The 26,576-nt window shown below is 43.1% G+C and overlaps 1 long non-coding RNA gene across 1 annotated transcript; it reads left to right on the top strand.

Annotated features, from left to right (window-relative positions):
- The first annotated feature begins 17,233 nt into the window (after positions 1-17,233).
- On the top strand, positions 17,234-22,866 carry LOC115070891. Its single transcript, XR_003849994.1, has 3 exons — positions 17,234-17,293; positions 19,963-20,077; positions 22,682-22,866. It is a non-coding gene; the product is annotated as an uncharacterized LOC115070891 (long non-coding RNA).
- The last annotated feature ends 3,710 nt before the right edge of the window (positions 22,867-26,576 follow it).

Below are 26,576 nucleotides of genomic sequence, written 5' to 3' on the forward strand. Positions count from 1 at the left end.
TTATAGGAGACCCCGTCTCAAAAAGCAAACAAATAAACAAGAAAACCACCTAGAAAACAAGAGAGACTAAGTATATAGCAAAAAAGTTTAGGATAAAGGAAGTAGAGAATGTGTGGTGAATATTTGTAGGAAGACAGAAAGGATCAAGAAGAATCATGTACTTATGAGGTATACGCTGTACTACATCCACATGAACATTCTTGGGTCCATGAGCTGTCTGTCTTAAGTTGTTCACATGACGCACATGGCTGCTCAGCCATGCTCTAGTGAGCAGGAGCTATGGGCCAGGCACACTTGACTTGTTCCCACGTCTCTCTGATGGAGCATGGAGCATCTGTTGACTCCAGACACTCTCCATTGATCATCTTTTTTACCTTCAAGATTCTTATGTCAGTAGAAAACCTGGAAGAGAGATAGAATAGAGATAGATGATAGATAGATTGATAGATAGATAGAGATTTTATGTAAGGACTGAGTGGATTTCCCCATTTGCACTGTCTCCTAAATTTGTCTCTTTCTCCTTACTTCCCTCTTTGTTTTCTGCTATCAGTTTAACATAATATTTGATTTGAGCATCTCAAGTTGATCCACAATCCTTTCTGCTTGGTAACCTCCTGATGGCACACAAGGAATCCATTGTTGCACCAATTTAATTTCTCACCTGGCAAATTCACTTCAGTCCACTTGATAAGTAGTACCAGATTGTGTCCCAGCAGTGGCTTTTCATGGAGGCCTTGGGATGAGGCATCTTGGCTTGTGAATCACAGGGAAGAAACAGCTGTGAGATGAGCAAGGGAAGGAGGGAGAGAGAGGGGAGAGAGAGAGAGAGAGAGAGAGAGAGAGAGAGAGAGAGAGAGAGAGAGGAGTCTTGGTCGATGCTTCTGTATTACTTCTTATTTTATTTTATTTTCCACTTTTTCATTTCTCTATGTGGTATATGTATGCATATTTCCCTATGTGTGGGGACACGTGTGTGTGTGTGTGTGTGTGTGTGTGTGTGTGTGTGTGTACTTGTGCACTTGGAAGCCCAAGGTTGATGTTGGGAATCATCAAAGAGATTGCTCTTTCACCTTATTCATTGAGGAAGGGTCTATCAATCAAACTCAGAGCTCACTGATAGGCTAGTCTCATTAGCCAACCTCCTCTGGGGATGTCCTGTTTCCACTTTCTGAGGCCAGCATCACAGGCAGCTGCCACACCCACCTGGCATTGATATAGGTTCTGGGGATCTGAACTTGGGTCTTCACACTTGTCATCCATGCACTTTAACCACCGAGCCATCTCCTAAGGCCCTCTGTGCTATTTTTAATATCATGGTCTTGTGGCTGCTCAGGTGTCTGTGTGCTCTCTGGATTCCACGTCACTGTTTCCACTTCTGGCCAGGTGCTCTGAATTGCAACTTCTCAAACTCTGTGGCATTCTCTGGTTGGAATCTGAGACCTGTACTTCCTTTGTGTTTGGGTTCCCTAGGGCAAGATGTGAAGACTTGGAAGGGCTAACAAGAATGAACAACACCAAGATTGAAACATAAGAGACTGGCTCTTGTTCATGGGGACTTTAGCTTTCTACCTCATGGGAAAGGGTGACTTGGGTGAAGAAAATCCCATCATGGATCTGGGATGGAGCCCCAGCATAGAGAGATCTGTAGAGGATTTAGAGTAGACAGTGAATCATCCTGGACAGATCCATAAGGCCCCTTGGAAGGGCTGGCCATGCCACCTATGTTCTGACATCACATTCTTCCTCAACTACTCCATTCATGGTCACATTTTACTGCCTAAAAGTATACTATGTGTGAATGTTCATCTTTGTCAACTGGACTGGACTTGGAATAAACCTCTCTCCCCCCCCCCCACCTTCACCCCCCCCCCACCTTCATCTCTGTCTCAGTATAAAGTGTTGTAAGGCATATGTCAAGATGTTGATCAACAAAGGTTATCCTGAGCCAGTGGAATAGTGTAAGGCCCTCTTTCACCACCCATCCCCCCCTCTTTTGGACAGGATCTGGAACTCGCTGTGCAGACCAGGCTGTCCTTGATCTCACAGAGATCTGCCTGCCTCTAGGCATGAACCATCATGCTCTGTCTCAGTATAAAGTGTTGTAAGGCATATGTCAAGATGTTGATCAACAAAGGTTATCCTGAGCCAGTGGAATAGTGTAAGGCCCTCTTTCACCACCCATCCCCCCCTCTTTTGGACAGGATCTGGAACTCGCTGTGCAGACCAGGCTGTCCTTGATCTCACAGAGATCTGCCTGCCTCTAGGCATGAACCATCATGCCCGACTTCTTTCACCCTTTTTTTGTGTGTATGAATTCTTTTCAACCACCAAGCATGTACTCTACCAACTTCCTACTCCAATCCCTTCAACAACCTAAAGTAGTCCAGAAAGAACCACCTGACTCAGGTGAGGGAGATAAAGGTGACTTTGGGAGCTTGGTGCCAAGGCTGGCCTGATTTAGATGAATCCCTGAAACAGAGGCTGATAAATCTGAACAGAAGCAAAGATTGTGGAATGGAGGCTCTGAGGGAGAAAGTAAATCTCTCTATTTATTTTTTGGGGAGTCTCTGAGGGGGGAAGGCATATCTGTATATTTTATTTTCCTGGAGGTTCAGATCAGTAATTGAAATGGCATAAATAGTACATAATCCTTGGGGGTTTCCCAAGCTACAGCAAAGAGATGCTGAAACTGCAGTAAAAAACAGAGACCGGGGATAATTAAAGCAGGCATCTCCTAAATGAAGTACTTTTAATATTTTGAATTATGAATTTGGGAGCCTAGCTTTTCTATTTTCTTATTGAAGGTGAAACTAATCAGGTATAGAGTATCTGGGGAAGTGGCGGCAATGAAGGCGTTAATGTAAAATACAGGATTCTGGGAGCATAGATACAGGCTGTTTTAAAGACAGTTCAACTGACAGAATGGGCATATTGTGCAAAGTAGAGAAATGGGTGTGTGAGTTTGCAACTAGTTTTGGTATTCAAGTTTGGTTATTTGTACAAAGGATCAATTCACCTTTGAATGGGTTGTTTTCTTCCTTTGGTATCTGCTAGCCCACTGGGAATCCATCCATTTCTAAAACAGTACAAGGTTTTTTGGTTTCACATACAGAAGTGAATAGGTCTCTGTATTTCAAGGTTGCACATTTTTCTGTGCTTTGTTTAGACAGAGATAAGAACTCCAGTGCTGCAGAATACAATAGGTTATTCTTGAAACTCAAATGTAGCTGGGCACCATGCATAATCTCTGTTCTTGACCCTACACCCACCTTGAGGCAGGAACTTTGTTATCACTTCCCCCAAAGCAAATTCATTGCAACAAAGGATTAATGAATAATGGCAATTTCACTGAACATTTCTTGGGGAGACTGAAGAGGTCTATGTATCCTATGGAGATAGTTTTGATTTATAGCAAAGCCTAATAAAAATTCTCATGAGACACACGTGCTTTCTTTCAGATGGGAAAGGGTTTGTGTTCCTTTATCTCTTTTTCTTTCCTGTGTTCATAAGTAAAAATGATCTAATCTCTTTCGAGGCTTTCATCCTCCCATCTGTCCCTCTGCCTGGCAAAGGAAGGGCGCTCCCTTCAGGAGAACCATAGGGTCTAGTGTGTGTGTGGGAGGATGGCTCAAGTAATTGCTAATTCACATGCAATCTCCTGACAATCCGAGTTGCCCTGGAGGTTGTGGTGACTGGAGACAAGGCAAGCACCCGGTGGCAGCCCCTCATTTTGCCACTTTCTCCTCCAACCTCCCTCAGCCTCCTCCAATACATCCCCCTCCCGTCTTCATGTCCTCTTTTTTTTTTTTTAAACCCATTAAGTCCAGTTAACATTGTATAGGTGTGGGTCATCCAGTGGAGCATGGACAACCTACCAAGGCCATACCTCTAAAGAAAAACGATTCTCCCTCTCCCAGCAACCATCAATTGCCAATAGCTCTCCAGTCAAGGATGGGCCTCATGAGGGTGCTTCTCCATTCATGAGAGGAATTTTGACTGGTTTGGTTTTGTGTAGGTTTAGTGCAGCTAACTACAGCTACTATGAGTTTGTGTGTACAGTGGTCATGTTGTATCCAGAAGACAGCACTTCATAGCACTCCCCATTCTCCAGCTCTTATATTCTTTCTAATCCCTTTTCTGAGATGTTTCCTTAGCCTAGGAGGTGGAGGAGTGGTGGTTTGATATAGATGTCCCATTTATGGCTGAGTGCTCACAGTCACTTATTCTCTGCACTTTAAGCAGTTGTAAGTCTGCATTAATAGCTGCCCACTGCAAAGGAGCTCCTCTGACTAAGGCTGAGAGCAACACTGATTTATGGGTATGAGCATAAATATTTAGAAGGCAGCTTAATAGCATGACCATTTAGCAGCAGCAGTGAGCACAGGAGCCTCTGGGACCCTATTTCCTGGTTTGCTTTATTTTGTTTCTTGTTTATGTGGAGGTACGAGGGAGCTGGGCTTGGGGAGTCATTGGGTCCCATACTTGGTAGCTTTAGAATTCAAAAGACCAGTAGAAAGGGGAAGATTTCCAGCTTGGACCCTCTACCACTTCCTTCTTCCTCCAAGTCACTAATTGTTCCCAAGCCCTGAAAAGCTGAATTCCCATAGCTTCCCACTTTTCTCTTCAGATGAGGACTCTGCAAGCTGCCCGAGACAAGTAAACCATAATAAAGCATCCCCATCCACCCCTGACACCAGTGCATTCCACTGTAGTATCTTTCTAAGTAAACATTTTTTCTACATTATTAGTTTTAAATTCCACCAAAAAAGTCATGAACACAATCACTGAACATTTCTGTTCATGGCTTTAAAATATGCTTGTAGGAGTCCTAGAGATATAGCTCAATTGGTAGAGTATTTGTCTCATATGCATGAAGTCCTGTGTTTGAACCCTAGTACCACATAAACCAGGCATGGTGGAGAATATTGCAATTTAAGCATTGAGGAGTGGAGTTGAGTGGAAGCAGAAGGATCAGAAATTCAGTCATCTTGGGCTACACATAGGCATTTCAGGCCAGCCTTAGGCACGTAAGTATATTTCCTATTACTATTGATGACTCTTTCTCTTCACCTTAATATGAAAAATTTGCCATGGGATTATAGTTCCAGACATTCATCTACCCCCCCATTCACTCATCTGTCCATCTATTAAATCATTCATCAACACATCCATCCACACATTCATCTGCTCCCCCATTCACTCATCTGTCCATTCATCTATTAAATCATTCATTAACACATCCATCCACACATTCATCTGCTCCCCCATTCACTCATCTGTCCATTCATCTATTAAATCATTCATTTACACATCCACCCACCCATCCATCCATCCATCCATCCATTGATTATTCATCCACTCACTCACCTATCTATCCATCCACCCATCCATTTAACCATTGATCCATTCATCAATTCATCCATTGATCCATCAACACTCTCACTTATTCACCTACCTGCCCATCCATCCATTGATTATTCATCCATTCAGCCATCCATTTGTCCATCCATCCACCCATCTGTCCATCCAGTGTTATGGAGCATCCATTATATATCTGACTGTGTTAAACACAGTGATAACAAGACAGGGAAGAGTCCTGTGCTCATGGCTCGTACATTATGATGAGAAAACTGTGTGAACTAGCTTGCACTTTGTCTAAACTGCTTTAAAGTGATACCACCAGTCATTTTCCTTCATAAGGAGTGTCTCCTTCCCCAAGGAAGCCTTTGCTTTTTTCTTAGAATAATTGAAATTTTAATAGTTTAATCTGGAAAATGTATACAGTCTATATGATAGTTTTAATTGTCACTTGACGTAGTCTAGAATCATCTGGGAAGAGAATCTCATGGAGAGATTGTTTAGACTGGTTTGGTCTGGGGTCATGTCTGTGGGGGATTGTCTTTCTTGCATTGGTTGAGGTGGGAGGACCTGTCCACTTTTGATGGCATCATTTCCTGGGCAGGGGATCCTGAGATGTATGGGAATGGAGGGGGTAAACTGAGTACAAGCATCATGCAGCCTTTGCACTTTGTTTCTGACTGTGAATGTGATGTGACTGGCTGTCTCAGGTTCCTACCATTGCGACTTCCTCTCAGGGATGGACTGTAACTTGGAATTCTGAACTAAAACAAACCCTTACATCCCTAAGTTGCCTTTGTCAGGGTATTTTAACATGGCAGCAGAAAATGAAACTATAACAGAAATTGGTACTGAGAAGTAGGGCTATTGTTATGATAAACCAGACCATGTGGCATTTAAGCCATTGAAACTGTTTTGTGACAGGATATGGAAGAATTTGGGACTTTGGGTTACAAAAACCTTTGAATGCTAGAAGCAGAGCTTAATGGGCCATTATGGTGAGAGTTTGGAAGACAAAATGCCAAGAGACAGTAGGGACTGGCTCATGAGGTTTCAGAGGGAAACAGGATTCTATGGGAACTGAGCTGGGTACTATTTGTATGATATTTTGGCCAAGAATCTGGCTTCATTCTGCTCATGCTCTGAGAGTCTAAGTGACCCAAGCCCCTTGGAGACCAGTTGCTTATCGTACAAGCTCAATTGCCAGACATGGAGCTGCTGGATTTTGGTTTTGCTTTAGTGTGATTATTTTGTTCCCTGGTTCTTTTCTTTTGGAATAAGAATGTTTACTCTGTGCCATTATATGTTGGAAATTTATAACTTGTTATTTATTTGTTTATTTATTTATCTATTTATTTTGGTCTTTTTTGAGACAACATCTCCCTGTAGCCCTGGCTTGCTTGGAACTCGCTATGTAGACCAGGCTGGCCTTGAACTCACAGAGATCTGCCTGACTCTGCCTCCTGAGTGCTGGAATTTAAAAGCATGTGCCACCATGTCCAGCTACTTTTTAAAATTTTATATAGTTAAGAGACTTTGGACTTTTAAAGTATTGGAATTTTTAAAGACTGTGGGAACTTTTAAAGTTGGACTATAGTTTACATTGTGGGATAAATATGAGACTTTGTGGACAAGGGGTGAGAGGCTATGGCTTAGTGGTGTGTCTATGTGTCAAGTTGACAAGGGGTGGGGTTGTGATGGTTAGTTTTGCCAACTTGACATGGTCTAGACTCACCTGGGGAGGGAGTCTCAATGAAGGATTGTCTAGATTAGGTTGGCTTGTGTACATGCCTGTGAGAGATTTTCTTCATTGGGTTAATAGAGGTGGGAAGAACCACATGGAATGTGGGGACCACCATTTCATGGGTCTGTTCCTGGACGGAATAAGGAAAGAATGAGCTGAGCACTCACAAGTGTACATGCATTAATTTGCTCTACTCTTTCCTGTAGATGTGACTTGCTGCTTCGAGCTCTTGCCTCCACTTCCCTGCAGTGATGGACTGAATCCTCCCTGGAGTTGAAAGTTGGATAAATATTTTCTTCCTTAAGTTTCTTTTGTCAGGATATTTTTGTTGTTTATTTGTTTGAATTTTGGACTTTTTGAGATAGGGTCTCCCTGACTACCATTGCTTTCCAAGTGTGGGGATGGAAGGTACGTGCCACTATGCCCATGTTGTTTGTTTTTTATGAGACAAGGCCTCACTATGTAGCCCCTGGCTGGCCTGGGACTCATTATACAGAACAGGCTGTCCTCAGACTCAAAGAGATTGTCCTGCTTCTGCCTGGGATTAAAGATGTGCTCTACCACACCTAGTCTTGCCAGTGTATTTTAAAATCACAACAACAGGACAGGAAACTAATATAGTCTATAAGAAAACAGTTAAAACCTTTCTCCTTTCCTTCAGCTATACTCTGAGAACTGGGTGTTGCATAGTACATACCCGTAATGCTGTACTTGTGAGGCTGAGGCAGGACAATCACTATGAATTTAAGGTAAGCCTGAGCTACATAGCAAGGGCCTGTCTAAAAAAACTACACAAACAAAAACCCTAAATGCCCTGTAAGAATAATTACTGTTTACAGTTTAAATTTTATGTGTATATAAATACAAATACACATACATACAGATATCTAAGAGAGAAGGATTTGTTTCCTTTCCTGGCTTTCTCTTTCTCCCATCTCTTGTCCCCTGATTCCCTCTCTCTCCCTCTATCCCTCCTTCTTTTTTTTCCTTTCTTTCCATCACACATGGCATCATGCTGAAATACTATTCCACATCTTGCTCTTCTACCCTTGGTTACATCATCGTTTGCCTCTTTGGATTTGAGAGGCCTGCATTCCACAGTTGGTGTCCTGTTGCTGCCAACCAACATGACGTGAGTGTCTGATTATTTTTGGTGAGTGGTGTTAGAAGCAGGTGTGGGTGGGAGCATTGCACATTTCCACCCACACAACCTCACTGCTGGAGGGGTGTTAGTATTAGAGCAAGATTACCAAGTGCAAGCAGCTGTATAGCCCTTTCTTGGCTGGCAGGAACAAACAGCTGGTCCGCAGTTAGGAAGTGAATTCTGTCCCCATCATCAGGCATTTTGGCTGGCATTAGAATGAATTTTGCCCCAGAGAAGATTCATGTGTATAGTAGGGTTGGCAGACTCTTCCACAGAGGAGGAAAATGGGCCTGAGTGGCCTCGGTCCAAGCACCCGCCTCTCCATACAGATTATTGCCTTAATTTAAAACTGTATTTTAGTCATAAAATGACCATGGACCCTGCTATATGTTCTGAGTGAATCACAGATCCCCATCTCCTCTTTTTTTTTAAGACTAATAGAAAAAAGTAACATAAAACCACTTTGCTCATTTTTCTTTCTTCCCCAATAAAGAATATGTAAATATATTTATATACATAATACATGTATATATTTTTATATTTGTTTAAATTTTATTTTTAGAATGTGGTTTTAAACCTGTAACACTAAGTTTACCATCTATATTAGTTACTTTTCTCATTGGTGTAACAAATATCTGGCAAAAGCAGCTTAAAGAAGGCTGTGTTTTGGCTCACAAGTTTGAGGGGATATGGTGCATCATGGTGGGCAATAGGTGTAAGGGGGATCACTTTGCACTTTGTGGTCAGAAGGCAGAGCACACCTGATCTGAATGGTGATGGGCAGGCTTTCTGTTTTGTCCATTTTACTCAGTCTAGACCCCCAGCTCAGGGGGAGGGTGCCATACATACTCAGAGTCTTGCTACCTCAGTTTAATACCTCTGGAAATATCTACATAAACATGCTCAAAGGTGTGTCTCATTAATATCCTATGCAGTTTTTTCTTCTTTAAAAAATGTATTTTATTTTGTACGTGTCTGCATATATTCATGTATGGGAAAAATGTGTGTAGATCTACACATGTGTGGATGCCAGATCATACCTCATTGATTGAACCATCTCATCATCTTTCTAATCCCTGCTAGGTGGTTGTTTTGTTTGTTAGGTTTTTTTAAATTTTTTTTTTTTTTTTTAGACTGAGTCCCACTATGTAGCCCTGGCTGGGCCAAAACTCATTATGTAGACCTGGCTGGTCTAGAACTCACAGAAATTTGCCTGCCTTTGTTTCCTCGAATGCTGAAATTAAAGGTGTGTGTCATCATACCCTGCTATGTGTTTCTTAATTCAATCCTTTTTTTTTTTTTTAAATGTGGATCAACCTGGTCCTGAACTCACAATCTTCATGCCTCAGTCTCCTGAATGCTGGGATTACAGTTGTGGGCCACTGAATCTGGCTTATTTTTAGTGCTCCTAGGGACTGAACCCAGGAACTTGCACATGCTAGGCAAGTGCTCTACCACTGAGCTATATACCCAGCACCTCTTAACTGGTGTGTGTGTGTGTGTGTGTGTGTGTTTGTGTGTGTACACGAGTCAATGGTGTTAACTACATCTACATGATTGTATTGCAGATATCTAGAACTATTTCATTTTGCAAAAGTGAAATCTATGTCCATTGAACAACAATTCTCGCTTTCTCCTTTCTTCAGCCCTGGAAACTACCTTTATATGTTCTGTTTCTATGATTGTGACTGCTTTAGATACCATATGTGAGCAGATTCATGCAGCGTTTGCCTTTTTGTGATGTTTTATTTACTTAGTATAATATCCTGGAAGGCCATCTGTTTTCTGGCATGTGAAAGGATTCTGTACTTTTTAAAGGTTGTACAAGATCCTATTTTATATGTATATCGTATTTAAAAATATTTTTATTATTATTATTATTATTATTATTATTTTTCTTTTTTTCATTCAGCTTTTCCTTGTTGCACCAGCTTCTCCGGCACAAAGATCTGCCTGCCTCTGCCTCCCAAGTGCTAGGATTAAAGGCATGTCCCACCATGCCCGGCTTATTTATTATTTTTATTTTATGTGTATGAGTGTATTGCCTGCATGTGTGCATATGCACTTGTGTCATGCAATGCCCATGGAGGTCAGAAGAGGGCATCAGATCCTCTGGAACTGGAGTTATGGACAGTTGTTACTTGCCATGTGGTTGCTGGGATTCAAACCCAGGTCTTCTGCAAGAGCAGCTTGGTGCTCTTAACTGCTGAGCCATCTCTCCAACCCCAGTATGCCATGTTTTTATCAGTACATTTCTTATGTTCATTGATTTTAAATGATATTTTTAATGATATTTTAATTTATTGAAAATGCAATACGGATAGGCAATGTATTTTGATCATGTCCACCCCTACTCCCCACTCCCAATTCCCCAGAATCTTCCCAACATGTCTTCCTTCCAACTGAATGTCATTTAAAAAAAAAAAAAGATATCTACTGAGTCTAATTAGTGCTGCCTATATGCACATGGATGTGGGGTCATGCTCTGGAAGATGGGCAACGTATTAAGGGTTACAGCCTCAAAGAAAAATGATTCCCTTTTCCTTGTTATCCATCAGCTGTCAGTATCTCCTCAATTAGGGGTCGGCCTCATGAGGCCCTCCCTCATTCACACTGGAATTTTGACTGGCTTGATCTTACATAAGTTACCATAGCTGTTGCGTGTTTGTGAGTGCAATGGCCATGTCACGTCCAGAAGAAAACATTTTATAGCGTTCCTCCCTATCCTCCAACTCTTACATTCTTTACATTACCTCCTCTATGATGTTCCCTGAGTCTTGGTGGGATGGTAGTGGTGGTGATTTGATATAAATATCCCATTTATGGCTGAATACTCACAGCCACTTATTCTCTATACTCTGACCAGCTTTGAGTGTCATCAACCACTGCCCAATGCAAAAAGAAGTTCTTCTAAGGTTGAGAGCAGCACTGATTTATGAGTATGAACACAAATATTTAAAAGGCAGTTTAATAACATGACCATTTAACAACACAGTATTAACAGATTCTGTGCCCTCCTCCTTCCCTCAGGGTCTATGACCACCCCAGGCATGGGCTTTTGACTAGGTTTATGGTACAACCATGAATTCTCTCTTGTGAAGCAGACCTCACCTCAAATCTAATCACAAAGTACTTGACTACCCCTCTAACAGTCATGCCACTATTGCACCAGTGGGCATATCTTGCCTGGCATATTGATATACAGTACTTTAAAATCCATTTATCTGTCGATGGATGTATGAGTCTATGTATTTATATCTATTTTCCAAAGTACTCAAAAGTCAGCTGAAACATTGGGGTGCCTTAATCTTAAATGCTGAGAGACTGGACATTATCTCACATAGCATATGTGCTGGTTAGTTTTTCTCAACTTGACAAAATTAGAGACACTTGGGGAGAGGGAACCTCAATTGAGGAATTTCCTCCATCAGATTGTCCTGTGAGCATGTCTGTGAGGCATTTTCTTCACTGCTAATTGATGAAGGAGGGCCCAGTCTACTGTGGGCAGTGCCATCCTTAGGTAGGTGGGCCTGGGGTACATTACAAAGGTAGCAGAGTAAGCCAAAGGAAGGAAATCAGCAAGTAGCATTCCTCTGTTGTCTCTACTTCAGTTCCTGCCTCCAGGTTCCCATTTGAGCTCCTCTCTTGGCTTTTCTTGATGATACTGTAGTTTATAATCCAAATAAACCCTTTCCTCCCCATATTGGTTTTGGTCAATGTTTTATCATAGCAATAGAAAGTAATCTAGAACATAAACTGGTGCCAGAGAATGGAATCATTCTGTGATGGACCTGAGTATGTTTTGGGGAAGGTTGTGGAAGCATTTGGAACTTTGGAATGGAAAAACCATTGAGTGCTCAGAGCTTAATGGGCTGTTTTGTGGGACCTTGGAAGATAATGCTCAGAACTATGTAGACAATGGAGACCTGACTTGTGATGTTTCAGAGTGAAGTATGAGAGTCCCTCAAAGACTCAGAGTTATTCATGAGAAATATTGAATTAAGAATCTGTGGTTTGTGGTCAGCTGGGGCTGAAGAATCAGCTGTGATTAGTGAAAGACCAGCACGACTGAAGTGAAACCTTTGTTTTACTGGGATAATTGATCCTGGTTAGCTGGGGCTGAAATATTAGCTATGATTGATGAGAGATCAGCATCATTGAGTTGAACTCTTCTGGGAAGTATCTCAGCACACCGAAGCTGTGGTCCAGGGGGCCCAAGGCTGCATCTCATACTTGGCAATGTGTAAGAATCTCTCATGTGGTACTGGTTTTGACAACATGAGTGCTGCAGGATTGAAGGGGTCCTAGAGAGAGCTGAGGCTTAGCATGGGGCAGGGTTGCAGTCCCTGCAGAGAGGCCATGAGACCACTGGTGAAGGTATAGACTCAGTTGCATTGGAGACCCCAGCACAATGGAGATGCCAGAGCTGTGGCTATTTTTAAATCTAGTTTTTTAGGGGGTTCTTTTTGAGACAGGGCTCCCTGTATCCCCAACTGGTCTAGAACTCACTAGGTAGACCAGGCTGACCTTGAATTTACAGAGATTTGCCTAGGATTAGAGGCATGTGTCACCATGCCCAGCTAATCTAGTTTATTTTAAGACATTGAAAGTTTTGAATAGCTCAGACCAGTGGTTTTGCATAGTGCGTAATTTATACTTCTCTAATTATTTATACTTATACCTCTCTAATTATCTAATTGTGATTATATCTGGGCTAAAGCTTTTTGGCAAAAATACTAAAAAAATATCTTTCTCACTCATGAGACCTGAAATGTCAGTTTGTCACATTCCTGGTGCTATTTATTTGATTATTGCTTAGATTGATGTCTGTCAAATTTCATCACTATTAGATATCTCTTTGCAATTAAAAAGCAGCTATGGGGTGATACTCAGAGACTTCGATATCTTGCAATCCACCTCTTTCACTAAGGGGTCTAGCACCCATTGATTATCTTAGTCTGGATCAGTCACTGCTGTAGTGGTTGTCAGATAAATCATGTATCTTTAACTTCAAACAAAGCTGTTTCTAACATTCCTTATGTAATTAGCCAGTCTTAAGGGAATAAAAAACTAACTTATTCACACACATCACATTGTTTATCCTAATGGAGTTTTTTTGTAAATCACTGGGAACATAATTTAGCATCTATTTGACCTATTTATGGGGTGATCTGAAAAGTCATTAGACTTGATTAGTACTGGGGCAGGAGAAAGGATCCCCAGGGGGTGGAGGCTCTAAGTGGACTAGCTTTGCCTCTAAGCATTTAAAACTCAGCAGGCGTCCTGTATGACAGGAGACAGTTTGGTTTGCTAGGATTTTGGAGGAAAGTCATGTCTCTTTCAGCAAATAACTTTTATTGTGCTTTAAAGAAAACATCCTGGCTTGCAATTGGGCTCCATTAGAGTCTGAATGTTGGTGTCCCTGCCTCCTCCAGTTTCATATGATGAAACTCTTACTCCTAAGGTCATGGTATTAGGAGGATGGACCTTTTAAAGCCAGTTCGGTTGTTAGGAATGAGACCTTGTGAATGAGATTAGTTCCCTTATAAAAGAGACCCCCCGAAGAGAAGTGTGTAGACTATGACCCAAAGGAGAGCCTGACTATGTTGGCATCTGATCTTTTATCTTCTAGTCTGGAGAACCATGAAAAATATATTTATCTTGTTTATAAGACACTCAGCTCTATGTATTTTGTCATAGCAGCCCAAACAAACTAAAATAGGTTACGGTGTTCAAGGATTTAGAAGATGAAAGAGTAAACTGCTGAAGAGACTTGGAACTCTAACACTTGCTTTTTCTCAACAACTAAGACTGATTTGCTATTGCCAGTGCTGAATGTTTGGATTGTCACTAGCAGTGATTAAGTGGCCACTAGTTCTTGGAAAACTGTGATAACTGGATGGCTGGCCGGTTACCCAGAGACATGTTAGCTGTATTTGATTCTTTCATGATAGAGGAGGAAATTAGTTGAATCTAGATTGGGTGTTCTGGATTGGGGTTGGTTTTGTTTGAGTATCATGTACCTCAACCATAGGAAAAGATCTGGCTTGTTTACTAGGTTGTTCTAGCCTGTCAATTTGACAATTGACATTAATCACCACAGTTAGGAATGTCTGGAGATGCACTCTTAAAAAAACTTGTGACAGAGATAATGTCCTGGGACCTTTTTGAAGTCACATCAGATTAAGTTATTGTTATCTTCTCAAACCTTGCTTTCTGTAGCTCTACACTAGCATAATAATATCTAAATTTCATAACATCATTGGGAAAATTGAGATTGTATAGTAAAGTACACAATGTAGTACCTGACATATGGTATCTACTTAAGAAACACTGATTTTGCCGGGCGTGGTGGCACTACCTTTAATCCCAGCACTTGGGAGGCAAAGGCAGGTGTATCTCTGTGAGTTCAAGGCCAGCCTGGTCTATATAGTGAGTTCCAGGACAGCTGGGGCTACAGGGAGACCCTGTCTCAAAAAGACCAAAAAAAACCAAACAAACAACAACAACAACAAAAAACCCAAAACGATCCACTGCTTTCATGCTTATTTCTTGTACATATGAACTCACAGCTGTGTTGACAGCACACACAGACCTGAGCAAGCTTGAGCCAGACAGAATCCCAGCGTGGAGGAGAAGGTAGGCTTGATGTCCCAGGCCTAGCTGAGGTGCTATTGGCAACTGATAACTGCTGGGAGAGGGAGAGTAGGTTAGTTTTCTTTAAAGGTGTGACCCTGGTAGTTCAACCATGTTCTAGGGGATGCCCCCACATCAAAGATTATTTGGGGAACATAAATTCTTGATGGGCTTAAAAAAAGAGGACAGGAAATTAGGTGAATAAGGAGGAAGTGATGAGAGCAGGAGGTAGAAATTGGCTAGGCAGTTTTAGGGTAAGGACCCCAAAAGAACAATGACTAGTTTCTTTCTTGGATGAGAGCTGGAAATTCCCTTGGATCTGGCCAGTACACTTATCCCTACCTGAGGCTAGAGATGCCAGAACACCAGAACTATCTATCCAAAGACGCCTCTGGTTCTGCCATAGCCAGGGATGCCAGTAAGGGGGTCTGGTTTTCCCCTTCTCTCTCTTCTTCCTGAAGTAAAACCCTGTTCCTGGAAGACATGCTGCGGACTTGACCAGAATCTACAGGGACCTGGACACCCGGAATGAGTAGCTCTGGTGATAGTTGAGTTTCTGGGCTCCTAAGCTCTCAAGCTAAGCACAACAGAGCCAAGAAAGACTCCGTTGCTCTCAGACACCCGTCATTCCTGTGTCATGTGTGGTGCTGGCCAGGAAATCCAAAGGGGGGTGAGTACATGGACGCTGCTCTGTCTTTCCTGCTTTACCGGTCCCTCATTTTCCATCTTCCCACCTTCCTCAGCAACAGGCGGGAAGCACGCTCTGCTCTGCTTCTGTTTCATCCCGTTTCTCCCTCCCTCAGCATTTCCTCTTTTGCTTTTGGCTCAGGAACTGGGCGCATTTACTTGAGAGTGAATGAGTAGGTAAATGTCTGTAAGGAGTACTGAATCTCCTCTTATGATTCCTCTTCCTAGCAGCTGTGGGGTCAGGAGCCTGGGAGTGCGTATGTTTTATAGGACATTGACTGTGGTTTGTGATTGACTGAAACGTGTGACTGACGTTTGCATCTGGATAGGAAAGAGTTTATACTAGTGAGAGAATTAGAGCCTTGATCCACCCGGTGCTGAGAGAGAACTGGAGCTTTCAGATGCCTGAACTTGGGAGGCCCATGTGGATTCACGGCTCCTCAGGACCGATCTGGGGAAAACGCAGATCCAGCCTGTGACCTCGGAAGATATTAGACAAATGCTGCTGGAGACATTGTAGCCACTACCTTGATGGTTATGATGGCAGCAGCCCAACTTTAACTGCTTTAATGACAGAGGATTGGAAACAACTGACTCCGCAGGGTCCTGATGTCCACCCCGTGGTGTTGATAGACCTGGTTCTTCTTTGGCTGGGACAGATGCCTCATTTGATATTTCTGCTGCATTGCACCTTGGGTGCTCTTGGTGTCTGTGTTTGCATTTGTTGCTGTGTTATGAACAGGCAGAAGAGGAGAGTATTCTAACATCATCTTTTTAGATATTACTGTTTTGTGTTCTGTATTCTTTAGATGATAGATTATAATGTAGCTTCCCTAAACCAGACAGATTGATTGACAACACTTTTAAAAGGAAAATTCATCCTCAGGGCTATCAACCTCTTATCTAGATTGAAAAATGTAATATGGACTGACGTTTAATGGAGGATACTAAGGCTCAACCCACAAGGAAGTCTTGGTGGGGGGGTGGGGGGTGGGGTCACGAGACTTGGCAACCAGCCAAGGCACCTCAGGCAGGAAGCTTGGAGTCACGAGACTTGGCAGCCAGCCAAGAGTTGGAGTCACGAGGCTTGGCAGCCAGTCAAGGTGCCATTTTTGGCTGACTCGGCCGTGGTCGCTTCCCACAGCTTTTTGTCGTGGTCACTCATGGGAAAGGATAAGAGGATCTCTGAAGACAGAAGATTTGAGAGATGTTCCAAAATGTCTTCGTTTGTCTTACAGATGGTAGCCGTTTATTTTCAGGGAAGGCTCCTGTGTCTTCAGCAAAGGCTCCCCTAGACTGTATCCTTATCCACTGGGATCTCTTCTATCCACAAGCTTTAAGAAAGGAACACCTGAGATTTTTCTGTACTCAGACCTGGCCTGGTTATAAACTGGAGGACGGAGAGAAATGGCCTCCAGGATTAATTTTAATACAATTTTACAACTAGATTAGTTTTGTAAAAAGGCAAATGGATTGAGATACCTTATATACATGCCTTCTTTACTCTAGGAGATAACCCAGACTTGTGTGAAGGAGTGTTATGTTGATTCTGCACTCTTGGCTGCCCTCAGATCTGAGGTGGGGGGTACAGGATGGGGTGGCAGGGGAAAGAAATGGGGGGAAGCCAGAAAGAGGGGGTGGCCTTCACCATTTTGGGTCACTGCCAGGAGGTCACAGGGTCCCTGCTGCAATGAAGGAGGGAAGTCCACTGTGCCCACACTTCTGTAAGTAACCCTCTCGCCCACTGATCTGTTTGGAAGTCTAGTAAATTCTTTGGTTCCCCAAACTGTAGCTTGGAAAAATTATGCCTCATTTTGTCATATGGACAGTGGGAGGAGGGGGCTGGAAGCTGCTTGCACTTCCCAGAAGTAATTTTTAGTACACATCCCCATACTGGAAGTTCAGAAATACAGTGGGGAATGGAGACTAGTATAGGACCTTCCCCTTATTAAAGGGGCTGTGGTCTCCATCCATCCTCTAGTTCCCAATCCCTATACTTTGCTAACTCAAATTCCCAAGGGAACTAAATGAGTCACAGTTTTAGACTCAAAAGATGGCTTCTTTTGCATCCCATTGCACCTTGATTCCCAATACCTTTTTGCTTTCAAGGACCCCTCAGATGCAGTTACTTAGTTGACCTGGACAGTGCTGCCTCAGGGGTTTCGTGATAGCCCCCATCTGTTTGGGCAGGCATTGGCAAAGGACCTGTCTGAATTCTCACACCCTTGAGTTCAGGTCCTTCAAAAAGTAGATGACATCCTTCTCTGTGCCCCCACAGAGGGGGCTTCACAGCAGGGCAGTAGGTCCCTTCTCAACTTCCTGGCAGATAGTGGCTATAAAGTTTCAAAGTCTAAGGTTCACTTATGCCAGAACAATGTAAAACACTTGGGTTTAACTTTGTCAGAGGGAATTAGGGCATTAAATGAAGAAATAAGAAAGCCCATTGTCTCCTGTCCACTCCCTAAGACCCTAAAGCAACTTAAGGGATTCTTAGGAATCACAGGATTTTGCAGGTTATGGATCTCTGGATATGGGGAGATAGCACATTCCCTATAGCTAACAAATAAAAGATACCCAGGTATCAAGAACATACCTCCTGACCTGGAAACCAGAGGCCCAACATGCCTTTAATCAGCTAAAACAGCTACTGAAGGCCTGGCCTTGAGCCTTCCAACTGGAAAAGTATTTAATCTTTATGTGTCAGAAAGAAAAGGAATGGCCCTGGGTGTGCTGACTCAGGCTCGTGGACCTGCCCAACATTTTTTAAGTAAAGAATTAGACCTCGTGGCCAAGGGATGGCCAATTTAGGGCAGTAGCAGCAATAGCCCTCTTAATTCCTGAAGCTACTAAGTTAACTTTAGGGAAAGACCTGACTTTGTATATTCCTCATGATGTGTCAGGTCTGTTGGCCTCTAAGGAAAATCTTTGGCTAACTGATAATTACTTCCTAAGATATCAGAAAGCTCTTTTGGAGGGTCCTGCCATTCAGTTAAGAACTTATTCCTCACTAAATCCAGCCACCTTCCTCCCAAAAGTGACAGGGGACCCAGAACATAGCTGTGAGGCAATAATCTCTTGGAGTTACACAGCCTCCAGTCTGAGAAGATCTTAAAGAGACTCCTTTAGGAAATGCAAATTGGACTCTTTTTATAGATGGAAGTTTCTTTATGGGGCAAGGAATCTGCAGGGCTGGCTATGCAGTAGTCAGTCGCCCTCAAAGAGATAATTGAGCAAGTACCTCTCCCTCCAGGCACCAGTACTCAGCTGGCAGAACTGGTGGCCCTAACTAAGGTGCTGGAACTAAGCAAGGATCAGAGAGTTAATACTTATACAGACTCTAAGTATGCATTCTTGGTCCTCCATGCTCATGCCACTATTTAGAAAGAGAGAAATTAACTGACAGCCTCTGAATCTCCTATTAAATACCACCAGGAGCTAGATAAGCTTTTAACTGCAGTCTTTCTTTCCTCTGAAGTTGCAGGAATACACTGAAAAGGACATCGAAAAGGACTAGATGGAACCTCAGAGGGGAACAAACTGGCCACCCAGGCAGCCAAGGCTGTTGCTAGGAACCTCCTCCCCTCACAGGCGATAGAGGCACCCTTGGTTTGGGAAGGCACTCTAGAGGGAATAGACCCACAATATTCTCCCCATAAAAAGGAATGAGCCTTGTCACGAGGGCATGCCTTGCAATCCACAGGATGGCTTCAGACAGACAAAGGAAAGCTACTCTTACCTGATGCTAACCAATGGAAAATTCTTAAAACTCTTCACCAAACCTTCCATGGAGGGACAAATGCTACTTATCAGATGGCACAGATGCTACTTACAGGAAAAAATATTTTAAAGACCATTAAACAGGTTACCAGAACCTGTGAAATATGCTAGAAAACAATCCTCTAAATAAAAGAGTAGCCCTTCCAGGTGTACAGTGTACTGGAGGGGATCTGGAAGGGGAAGACTGGCAAATAGATTTCACCCATATGCTGAAGTCTAGAGGCACACAATATCTTCTGGTATTGGTAGACACCTTTACCATGGGTGGAAGTTTTCTCCTGCAGGACAGAAAAGGCCTCAGAGGTAGTAAAGTCTATAGAGTGACAATAGCCTATCCTTCAAGGCAACAGTCACCCAGGGAGTCCCTAAGGCCCTGGGGATACAGTATCACCTACACTGTGCCTGGAGGCCACAGTCCTCTGACAAAGTGGAGAAAGTTAATAAGACCCTTAAGAGACATCTGAGAAAACTGTCTCAAGAAACCCACTTACCACGGATAACTTTGCTGCCCATAGACCTGCTGTCTATCAGAAATACTCCTTAGGTGTTAGGTTTAGGGCCATATGAGATGCTATATGGGCATCTGTGTCTCACTATTGATTTTCTTCTTGATAAGGAAACTGCTGCTCAAATACATCACGACTCTGGCTCAGTTCCAACAAATGTTACAGTGCCTGCATGAGGCTTGCACCAGAGAGACTGACTCACCTTTGTTCCACCCTGGAGATCAGGTGCTGGTCAAAGCTCTCCCCTCTCTCCTTCCCTAGAACCTACCTGGGAGGAACTTCACACAGTGATTCTAGCTACCCCAATAGCCATCGAAGTGCCTGGAATTGAATCCTGGATCCACCACTGGAGTCAAACCCTGAAGCCAGAGAGAAACACCAGAGGTCAAACCAAACAAACCAGTCACCGAGGAATATGCCTGTGAACTCTTTGAGGAATTAAAATCCTTCTTCTAAAGGAAGGACAAATAAGCCCATTTTTTCTTCTCTTGTAAAATATACCTTGTTTCCTGTTTTTAATATTGGCTAGCTTTTTGTTTCCACCTGCCTATACGCAGGATGAAAATTCATTCCTTGTACAGGCCCAAGAATATGCATAAGATAGTAAACAGAGTAATTCCTGGGCCTGTGGACTCCTTACCTCCAGAACTTCTGGGCTTTCCATAGTGGGTATCTCCCCTTTAGGGGGATGATTGGAATCAATTACAACAGTATATTCATCAGGCCAGAGATAATTCCCCAATCTTAAAACAAATTACTTCATGGGATGTTTCTCAATGGCTTATTAATTCAACTTGGAATCAAAAAGGGCATGGGAAGAGCTTTTCAAGAGAGGATACTGATAGAGCCCTATCGAGATATTTTAACCCCTTTCTCTAGAGTAGTTCTAGTCCCACAGTAAGAGAAAAACAATCATAGATATCAAGATGGCTATTTTTTTTTTTTGATCTTTTTGAGACATGGTTTCCCTGTAGCCCCACCTGGACTGGAACTCGCTGTGTAGACCAGGCTGGCCTTGAAGTCACAGAAATCCTCCTGCCTCTGCCTCCTGAGTACTGGGACTAAAGGCGTGTGCCACCACATCTGGCTCTCAAGATGGCTATTTTCAAGTATGGGATACATATATGTGGTTGACCCCAACGAAAGGTCGTTTAAGGAAATGGCTCCCTTATGTTGGGAACAAAACCACACTGGCTCAAAATGTTCCAGTAATGTTTGATATCTAGGATGGATTCCTACTGACTTTATGTCAGAAAATTATCACCCTTAATCCATCAGACTGGTTTGCTACTGAATGACACGAGAGGTCAAGAATATGCTGGGCAGCCCCTAATGGCACCCAATAGCTTAAACCTTTGGCTGTGGGCACCCCCAGGATGGATTGGCAGATGTACTCTAGGATTTCCTCAGATGTAGGGAAGATAAATTAAAACTCTAGAACACCCTCCCAGTTTACCTGTTACAACATCGCTGGACCTGAAGTGTTTTCCACTGGTATGATCATTTAGCATTTGTTTTTTTATGCCATCTACAGGCCTAGAAGATGTCATTTGGCATATTGAAACTCACTAAATATACTCAAAAGGCATTAAATGCACAGCTCAAGGAATTTGTCTTTTTAACTCTGAAATTCAAAAGGCAATCATACAACACCTCATGACTTTAGATGTCCTGACATGGCACAAGGTGGGATCTGTGCCTTCGTCAAAGTTGAATGGTGTGTACACATCCCTGACAATTCTGCTTATCTCATCTGCTTTACAAGATCTACAAAAGCAGATTCAGACAGTAATAGACAGTGCCATACCTTTTGGCAAACAGCTCTGGAAATGGATCTTTAAGTCCTCATGGTGGGGGGCTGGAGAGATGGCTCAGCAGTTGAGAACACTGAGTGCTGTTGTAGAGGACCTAGGTTCAAGTCCCAGCACCCACATGGTGGCTACAACTCTCCTTAACTCCAGTTCCAAGGGAATCCGACACCTTCTTCTGACCTCTGAGGCATTGTACGACACAGGTGCACTCACATGCATGCAGGCAATACACTTATATATATAAAATAAAAATAATGAGTAAAATATGGAACAAAAATCCTCATGGTAGAAGGGAGTTATGTCTGGTAGGACCTTAAGAGTAATTCTATTGACATTTGGACCTTGTGTACTCTCAACTGCTGTTTCAATTTCATTGCTTCTCATTTAGGATCAGTCCACACTCAGATGGTCCTACGATGTTCTAACTCAATCTACATGGGCCCTCTTGATTGTCTTCCAAAACCTGAGAGTCTACAAGCATGGGAACCCTAAAACCCCTGACCTATTCCCCTCAACTTCTTTTGCATTTACTGTTTATTCCCCCACATCACTAGCCAACAACTAGAGTCTTTCTTACCTCACTGCACCTGGCAGTCATACAATAAAGCCACTCATGCATTTTGGGGGTCTTTTAGATAGACTCCCTGGAGGGGTACCCTGACCTCCACACCCGACACCCCTATTCAGCATGGAAGAAGCTAGAGCCATCTTCGTTCTAATCCCCTAAGGGCAGTTAGGGTTACCTCCTCAGAGGGAGGAATGATAAGAGCAGGAGGTAGAAATGGACTAGGCAGTTTTAGGGTAAAGACTCCAAAAGAACAATGACCAGTTTCTTTCTTGGCTGGAAGCTGAGAAATTCCCTTGGATCTACCAGTCCACTTGTCCCTATCTGAGACTACCTAGATAGATACCAGAACTAGCTAATCCAAAGATGTCTGTGCTTCTGTCACAGCCAGAGTCTGGGGATGCCAGTCAGGGGGTTTCATATTTTCCTTATCTTGTTTTTTTTTTCTTCAAGTAATTACCGTGTTCCTAGAAGACAAGCTGAGGACATGACCAGAATTCCCAGGGACCTGGACTCCTGGAATGAGAATGGGACTGACCAGCCCATGTCCCCCTCCCCTCCTCTCTCTGTTAAACCCCTATTAACTCCTGAACAATGAAACTCAGTGGATTTCCACTCCCCGGGACCCCTCCTGTTGTCCGGGAGCTCTGCTTTCTTTCCTAAGATCCCTATAATAAATACTCCTTTCTAAAACGTACCCTGTGGTCCGTGAAGTTCATTCTTCAAATTTGCAAGACAAGAGCCTGAATGTCTCTGGCTTGAGGTGGCCTCGGTGGCCATTGAGTTTCCAAGACCCTAGCCTCTCATACTAAGCACAACAGAGCCCAGAAAGGCTTCATTGCTACCAAAGACACCCTGCTCTTCCTGTATTAGAAGTGGTGGATCTAGGACATTTGGGGAAGGGGATTCGATCAAAATACTTTGTATGAGATTCTCAAAGAATTAATACAAATATTTTTAGAAAGAATATAATCTCTATCCTTAAGGGGTTTGTAATGTATATATTAGTTATGTGAACAAAAAGTTCCCAGAAAAATATGCATCTTGAACTGAATTTCCTACAAAGCTGACCCACTGATTAGCACTTCAAGGGACTGTGGAGAGTTTGGAATGGCACTGATCCAGAGCCTGTGCACAAGTCATCTTGGGCCACTCCTTGCCTACCCCTGTCTCTGACTTATCATTCTTGTGACTAACAGAATATATTAACTTAACAAAGAAACAGTTTGTTCCCTTGTGTCCACTACTGTATTTGAAAAGTTTTGTGATTTCTGACTTTTCTTTGTTCTGTTACCATAAAAACTTCTTGAGGGGCTGAGAGATGGCTCAGTGGATAAGAGTGCTGGCTGCTCGGCAGAGGACCCGGTACAGATCTCAGCATCTACCTGGCAGTTAACAACCATCCTTAACTCTAGTTCCAGGGGATCTGACCCCTTCTTCTGACCTTTGTGGGCATTGCACGACATGGGTGCACCTACCTACATGCAAGCAATACTCATTGCTTTACTTATACACATAAAGTAAAAATAAATAAAATTAAAAAAACTTCAAGAAGCTGCTTCCATGTTGGAATATGGAATTGGGTAACCTGAATCTGTGTTCCCAGGCCCTGGAGCTCACATTTGGCTCTAGAATAAACTATCTCTTATTCCCTTTGAGGTGAGAATTATGCTTTTGTGTTGACAGTTAGCTAGACCATAATTAAATGCCATGGCCTGCCATAACTTAAACAACAGAAATTTCCACTCAGGGTTAGAGGCTAGAAGTTCAAGACCAAAGTGTCTATGTGGATGATGTTGGTCAAAGACTCTTTCCATGGCTTGTAGATAGCTGATTGTTCTGTGTTTTCCTGTGGTTTTTCTTCTTTGTGGAAGACATTTTTGATTAACATGTCTTGGAATAGGACGATGCTGTTATCTCTGCAGTGTGGACTGATGTCCTGTGTGTACTGTGTGTACTGCGATGCTTGGGATGATGCTCACAACACACAGTAACCTGACCCAAAATGTTGAGGGCTAAGGTTGAGAAAGTATGTTTTACATAATCAAGGTGCTCTCTAGAAAGTTTTAACCATAAGGATCTTACCTGAAATTAAAGAATTAGACAGAAGGCTGAGAACGTAGCTTACTTGGTAGAGTGCTTGCCTAGGCTACATAAAGCCCTGGGTTTGAGCCCCAGCACTACTGGCACAAGATAATGGTGGCGTAAGTCTCATCTCAGTGTTCAGGAGGTGGAGGCCAGAAAATTTTATGTTCAAGGTCATGCTCAACTACATAGTGAGTTCAAGACCAGACTGCATATATGAGACTGTATTAAAAACAACAACAAACTTGTTTAGGAATATATTCAGCTGCAAAAAGTAGAAAGCCTGATTAAAGAGCATTTTATTTTTCTCAAGGAAGTTCATATATTTGGTTCAATTGCTCAGCCATGTCAAAATCAAGCTGATGTGAGTCTCCTTGCCTCCTTCTCATCTCTCGCTTTCTCTCTCCCTCTCCTCTCTCTGCCTCCTCTCTTCTCTCTCTCCCTATTTCTCTCTCCCTTTCCTCTCTTGTCTCTCCTTTCCCTTCCTCCCTCCCTCCCTCTCTCCCCCCTCCCTCCTTCCCTCCCTCTCCCTCCTTCCTCCCCTCCTTCCTTCCCTCCTCCCCTCCTTCCTCCCTCCCTCCTTCCCTCCTTCCTCCCTCCCTCCTTCCCTCCTTCCTCCCTCCCTCCTTCCCTCCTTCCTCCCTCCCTCCTTCCCTCCTTCCTCCCTCCCTCCTTCCCTCCTTCCTCCCTCCCTCCTTCCCTCCCTCCCTCCTTCCCTCCTTCTCTCCTTCCTTTCTCTCCCTCCCTCCTCTCCTCCCTCCCTCCCTCTCTCCCTTCCTCCCTCTCTCCTTCCCTCCTTCCCTCCTTCTCTCCTTCCTCCCTCTCCCTCCCTCCTCACCTCCTTCCCTCCCTCCCTCCCTCCTTCCTTTTTTTCCTTTCTGTAGGCTTTCACTATACAGTCCAGCCTACTTTCAAGCTCCCGATCCTTCTGCTGAGCGTCTGGGTGTTGGGATTGCATTATGTGCCATCACTCCCAGCTCTATTGCCTTTCTTCCTGTTGTCATCTGGTCTGCTAGATTTTACATACCACAAGGGCAAGAACACTAGTTTTGTTATTGCTATATCTCTATATCTTGGAAAAATACCTGGCAAGTGCTCATTAACTAAATGTTTGCTGAGTGACTTGCAGTAGCTCCAACTGTCACTTAAGAACATCAGGCAGCAGGAAAGAGAACAAGATGCAGAGGAAGGAGAAAACAAGTACATTTTAAAACAGTCCCAATAAAACCATAGACAGCTTCCACTAAGCCAAATTGGCCAGAACTAAGGCCCACCTGTAAGACAGGGCAGGGACATAAAGTTTTCAGCTTGTTACATTTTTGCTCCCAGTATTGCTTGTTTTCTGTAAGTGAGGAAGAATGAGAAGTGGATGTTGAGTAGCAATAAAGAAAACTTTAGTTGGGCTTTGGGTATGCATAGGCAGGCTTGACCACGTAAGCGCTAAAGCCTGGAGGGTGTAAAAGATTTCAGGATAGCAAGGTCAGGACGGTAGAGAAAGAAACTAGAACAAATGCTTCTCAGAAACTGATCAGATCAGCCGAGAAATAGCAGAAATAGCCCAGTGGTGAGCTTGTGATGTTGCTCTCTGTAGGCAGATGTTGTATTTCCACACAGCCTGAGGAATCTAACATTGACCACAGTTTCAAACACCCGAAAATGGATTTGGAAGTTCAATAATCAACTTGAGCTGAGCTCCACTCTTTGATAATTCTTAACCCACAAAGTAATGGATTGTTTAAGTCAGCCAGTTCCTTTTCTGGAGAACTTCCTGGCGTTTACCTTCATATGTCCCGTTCTTGTCTTTCTTTGGTCGATGAGGGTTTCTGTAATTTCTGTGCTCTCAAAATACTGTCATGCAATTTGTTAGGCTCTCATTTGGAAATTATTGTGAATTTCAATGGGGCTGGGGTGATGGTGACGCTGATAAAGTGGTCACTGCACAAACATGAGGACTTAAGTTTGGATCCCCAGCACTCTTGTGAAAAGCTGTAAAAAGGGGGTATGTGGCCAGGTGTGCCTGTATCCCAGCACTGGGCAGGCAGAGACAGGAGGATCCCTGGAGTTTGTTGGTCAGCTATTCTAACCAAATTGGTGAACTTTAGGTTCAGTGAGAGACTGTGTCAAAAAATAAGGTGGGAGTCTAAGGCAACTGAACACTGGCCACTAAGTTCTGTATGTTCTATATGTATGTGTGCACACATGTGTGTGAACACTTGCATGAGTCTACATACATATATGCAACACACACACACACAAAGAATTT

Source organism: Nannospalax galili, unplaced genomic scaffold (assembly GCF_000622305.1).
Source record: "Nannospalax galili isolate Female #2095 unplaced genomic scaffold, S.galili_v1.0 scaffold337, whole genome shotgun sequence".
NCBI lineage: Eukaryota > Metazoa > Chordata > Mammalia > Rodentia > Spalacidae > Nannospalax > Nannospalax galili.